Below are 6,208 nucleotides of genomic sequence, written 5' to 3'. Positions count from 1 at the left end.
TAACAATTTAAATAATTACACAGCCGACTACGATTTTCAATACAAGGGGAACCTGCAAAAAATTATTTACTGTGTAGTATGTGGGTCACTGCCAGACATAAGTATCGCTATACAAATAAAGTGGCATATATGTGTGGCTTATGTTCAGCAGGACTCTTCAAATGTGCACGACGAAAATAAAACTCAAATGCAGTGTGAACAGATCATACATTTCAATGTATTGGTAATAAAACTATGGGTATTAGCAGTCATTTCCTCCTGATCTACAGTAAATCACATTTATATGGAAGGGTTAATCTATACTGTAGATAAGTTATAGCCAAATAGAAGATTGTGATCTATCAATAGATGTTAAAGAGGCTCTGTCACCAGATTTTGCAAGCCCTATCTGCTATTGCAGCAGATAGGCGCTGCAATGTAGATTACAGTAACGTTTTTATTTTTAAAAAACGAGCATTTTTGGCCAAGTCATGACCATTTTTGTATTTATGCAAATGAGGCTTGCAAAAGTCCAAGTAGGTGTGTTTAAAAGTAAAAGTCCAAGTGGGCGTGTATTATGTGCGTACATCGGGGCGTTTTTAATACTTTTACTAGTTGGGCGTTCTGATGAGAAGTATCATCCACTTCTCTCTTCAGAACGCCCAGCTTCTGGCAGTGCAGACACAGCCGTGTTCTCGAGAGATCACGCTGTGTCGTCACTCACAGGTCCTGCATCGTGTCAGACGAGCGAGGACACCGGCACCAGAGGCTACAGATGATTCTGCAGCAGCATCAGCGTTTGCAGGTAAGTAGCTACATCGACTTACCTGCAAACGCCGATGCTGCTGCAGAATCAACTGTAGCCTCTGGTGCCGGTGTCCTCGCTCGTCTGACACGATGCAGGACCTGTGAGTGACGACACAGCGTGATCTCTCGAGAACACGGTTGTGTCTGCACTGCCAGAAGCTGGGCGTTCTGAAGAGAAGTGGATGATACTTCTCTTCAGAGCGCCCAGCTAGTAAAAGTATTAAAAACGCCCCGATGTACACACATAATACACGCCCAGTTGGACTTTTACTTTTAAACACACCCACTTGGACTTTTGCAAGCCTCATTTGCATAAATACAAAAATGGTCATAACTTGACCAAAAATGCTCGTTTTTTAAAAATAAAAACGTTACTGTAATCTACATTGCAGCGCCTATCTGCTGCAATAGCAGATAGGGCTTGCAAAATCTGGTGACAGAGCCTCTTTAAAGCAGGGACCAGTAGATTTTGATGGTAGGCCACAAGGCAGTTCTCTTTCTTCAATACTGAAGTTGAGAAACTGCCTCTTTAGAGGTTTGTTTCAGTGTGCCTATCAGCACTTTTTCTAGTGAAAGACTCATTGATGAATCATATTATAACCTATATATATATATATATATATATATATATATATATATATCCTTAGCATAATTAAATAATCAAGACATAACAATATAAATATACAATAAACCAAAAAAGAAATGTCTCAAAAAATGCTAAATTTTTTCATAAAAAAAAATAAATATATCATTTTATTAGTTCACATATGAACAAACATAACCCCCCTACAAATATATATTACAAACACATAAAAACATTTATATAAAATCAACCAAGTGTAGCACCATCAAAGTCGTTTTTCATAGTTGATCCACAGATAACAATGGTTACAAGCAGGGGCAGTGAATCAAAAAATGGAAACCCCACCTGTATAATACACAAAATAAGTGTGACCCTCAAAAGTCCAAGCTAATGCAAGTCAGTTTACCTGTGGCAGACATGATGGTAGTTGGACGGCACACCTGGAAAGAACACACCTTAGCAGGATTCCCTTCTGCAGGCACTCTCTAATGCAGAATGCAAGTCATATAATGGCCAGAAATAGGGTTATTCCTCACGCACACACATATGACCACTTATTCTGAAAAGTCATCTATTTTTATTACTTTTTTTTAAACAATAGATCATTTTATTGCGAAACTTGCTATTTTTTTTATTGAAAAATCAGACGTCCATACAGAGAAACATAATACTACACATATTTTGCCTAACACATCGTGACGCATCTGTACAAAGATCATGAACAAGAACACAATGCTACATTCGTGACATTTCAGTAAAGGGCACCTGGAAAGCCCAATATAACCTATCCTCTATGATAATACCAAATCATATCAGTCAGATTGCTGCAAGACTCCCAATGAACCCTTCAAATTTCCTGTGTGTTACCATGTGGAGGATCAAAGTTTTGACACAGTATCTTTGATCTAATCTGGAGTAAGATGAGTGTTAATAAATGGTTTCCATTTTGCAAAGAATCGCGTCACCTTTGTGTTTCTGTGCCTTTCGGCTTCAAGTCTATCAGCATATAAGTATAATTTCAGCTGATCTGACACATCAGTTATCGAGGGCACTTGACGTGTAATCCACTTACTTAATATACATCTTTTCAACACCAAGAGGACAACATGTATCAAGGCAGGTATCTTATGATCCTCTTGAGATTGAGGTATTAAAGGCGCTATAGTATGGAACAGTAACATCAGAGGCATCATCTGAATAGGGATTCTCCACATGGTATTTATATAGATAAGTATACTCTTCCAATCTGTGGACATGTCCACATACCATGATAAAGATCTGTTTTGTGTTTATGACATTTCGGACAATTTGTCAATCTGTCTGGATTGTTAGATGCGACAGGTAAGTTAAAGGCATATATAGCTGCATGTTTTAGTTTAAAATGTGTTTGTATCCAGGTCTCATTAATAACCATCCCTCCAGAATGCGTGCAGAAACTTCAGTGCTTCGTAGTACTTTCTCCACATAAGGAAATCTGAGTGGCAGATTATAAATCCCACATTTATCTCTAATTGCCTGATAAATAGCAGATATGGAATTTGCAGTTAATTTCTGATCTAACAATTTATCAAAGTCATTAACAGATGTTTCCCTAAAGACATCACTGAGGCTCTTGGTACAGAATGATTTAAGCTGCATATAGTGGAAAGTCTGGTCACCCTGTAAGTCATATTCCAGTATCAATTCAACGGCAATCTTTATACGCGGTGTAGAATCATGCATTATGTGTGCTGTAGTATTTATGCCTTTTCGCCTCCAACTCCTGAAGAATTTATTAAGCCTTCCAGCTGGAAAGTCTTTATGACTCCAAAGGGGCAAGTGTTTAGAAAATTGGAAAGAGAGACCAAAGCGCTTTCTCAATTCCTTCCATGTTGCAATTGTTTCTCGTGCAGTGATGGAATGTTATGCTCATCATTTTTATTATATGTGCCCTTCCCATTAAGTTTTTTGGGAGTGTTTCCCATCTCTGTAGGTCAGATTGTATTTTGTGTATTATAGGGGGATAATGAAGATCGTATATGGAAGTAGGAGTTTTACTTATTTTAATCCCCAGGTAAGTCAGGTGAGTGTGAGCTAGTTTCAGATCCACCAATTCAATAGCCTGTCGATCTAAGTGTGTAGCAGGGAATAAATTACGAAATTCAAATTTTTCGAGATTAATTTTGAATTCGGAGACTTTTCTAAAATCACCAATATGTTGGAACACGTTCTGTAAATGTTTAGCGGGATCACAAATGAATAGTAAGATATCGTCAGCGAATAGGTCAGTACGCGCCATTTGAGATCCTACTTGTATGCCCTGAAACAGGGAAGTTCTCTCTAGATTATATGCCAAAGGTTCCAGAGCCAAATTGAACAACAAAGGGGATAAGGGGCATCCCTGTCTGGTACCTTTCTTTAAAGGAAATAAGGACGAGCTACATCCCCGGGGAATATATAGCCGCTCGCGGCTCTTTGTAAAGTTCTGTGAGGAATGTTCCAAAACTACCAGTTAGACCAAATTTGTCTAGTACCTAATCCAGCCATTTCCATTTAATGTTATCGAATGCCTTTTCGGCATATAAGGCTATCAATGCATATTGTTTGGTTGATCGATGCTGGATTTTTGTGGCATCTAGAACTGTCAAAACTCTTCTGATGTTAGCTGCCGCCCTGCCGCCTACAAAACCCACTTGGGTTGGATATATTAGGTTAGGGAGTATATGTGAAAGTCGCTCTGCAAATATTTTTGCAATGAGTTTTAGATCTTGGTTAATTAAGAATATTGGGCGATAGGAGGAGGGTAATAAGAGGTCTTTGCCGGGTTTAGGAAGCACTCTTATGTATGCAAAATTAGCTGATGAGGGTGTAGCTGCTCCATGCAAAATGGAATTAAAATAAGCTACTAGCGCAGGTGTGAGTTGTTGTCGAAGGGCCTTGAAGAACTCAGCTGAGTATCCATCAGGTCCCGGTAACTTATTGTTTTTAAGGGCTTGGATTGTCCGCAAGACTTCTTCTGTGACATCTGCATTTAAAGTATCTAGCTGTGCGGAAGACGTAACTGGTAGTTCTAAAGATTGGAGGTATTGACAACCAAGGCCTTTATCAAACGGGGTGTCGTCAGTATATAGTCGCTTATAAAAATGCTCAAAAATGTGTATCATTTGTGATGGGTCAGTGTGAACTGTGCCATAGTTATCCTTTAGTTTGGTTATATGGGAGTAGGGTCTAGTTCCCTTAGCCAGGTTAGCAAGCAACCTGCCAGATTTGAACCAAATTTAAACAACTCTGCCTCCTTCACTGAACGATGAAAACGCTTCCTTGCGATCGAGACATAAGTCAAATTTAGCCCTAGTGACTTTCCATTCATGTAACGTGGTTGATGAAGGTTGTAAAATATAATTATTGTATGCCTCTCTAAGTGCTGCACTACAGTCCTGATAATGTTTCTGAGTGATTTTTTTGAGTTTGGAGACGTGTCCAATCAATCTACCACGAAGTACAGCTTTTGCGGTCTCCCAATATAGGGAGGAGTTGTCTCTATGTCCCTTGTTAAAAGAATCATATTCCAAACACCAACCACTTAAAAGCTCTGTGAAGGATTCATCTTTTATCAAAAAAGAGGGGAAACGCCAAATGTAGTCAGTTCCACGAATGTGCATGTCCGCTACCTCCAAGCAGATCGGTGTATGATCTGAGATTAACAGTTGGTTGGATTAGTATTGCGAGGCAGTAGCGAAGTCCCCGTCAAGATGTAGTCAATCCTCGACCAAGACCCATGAGCATGGGAGTAGTGCGTGTATTCACACCCATCTGGATTGAGGGATCGCCATATATCAACAAGCTGCAGGTCTGAGGTGAAAGATTGCAGTATTTTATCTGATACTCTCACTGTCAATGTAGATGTTCTCATGCACTTCCTTGACAACACAGTATTGAAATCTCCCGCAACAATTTTGCCTTGGACATTGTCAAGGGCAATTTGGATCTGTAGGCCGCATCGAAATGTTTGTTATCCCCGTTCGGTCCATAAACGTTGTAAATACTAAATTCCCCCGCTGGAGTGTCTAAAAGAGTATGTAGAAGCCTACCCTCCGTGTCTGCATGTTGTGATTTTACCTGAAAAGATAATGATTTGCTCAAAAGTGTGAGAACTCCACCTTTTTTTTATCAGCAGAGGCTGAGCCTAGTACCTCTCTCACCCAGAATTTTTTCATCCTAAAAAAATCCCTTTCACGTAGGTGAGTCTCCTGGAGAAGGGAAATGTCTGCCCCCAGACACCTCAAGTGTTCAAGTCACAATCTTCATGGAGGGAATATAGTGTTATACATTTTAATGTACATGAGTCTTGTCCACCCCCAGCAAAACATAAGATAGAGGCAAAAATATAAGAATCTGCGATCTTGACCAATTTGACCATGAATACATACAATCAATTGAACAATAAAATAACAAACGTTAAGCATAACAGTAAGTCTGCAAATCTCCTGTAAGAGAAAAATCATCATGAATGGACTTCACTTTTTTCCGACATGTGGCGTATCCGTGCGGCCATTTGTAATGAAGGGAGATTCATACCAGCAATTGTTAAACAGAACACGACATGTCTATACTATCAATTACCAATTAAACAGCGAAATAAAGCAGATATGATAATGCCCCAATAGAAGCATTACTCACTCAGTCCCGTACCCTGTAATAACGACAGAGCGGGAGGATGGCTATCCCTTGTAGAGAATGTCATAAGTCAATAGAATAGCCAAACCAGTCCTCCAGATATTAGGGGGGGAGAGAAAAGATATGGCAGTGGGAGAGATCTTAAAGTCCAGATGTCAGCGGTGCTTCAAGGGTGTCTTTGCT

Source organism: Rhinoderma darwinii, chromosome 3 (assembly GCF_050947455.1).
Source record: "Rhinoderma darwinii isolate aRhiDar2 chromosome 3, aRhiDar2.hap1, whole genome shotgun sequence".
NCBI lineage: Eukaryota > Metazoa > Chordata > Amphibia > Anura > Rhinodermatidae > Rhinoderma > Rhinoderma darwinii.
This window is presented reverse-complemented; position numbering follows the sequence as displayed.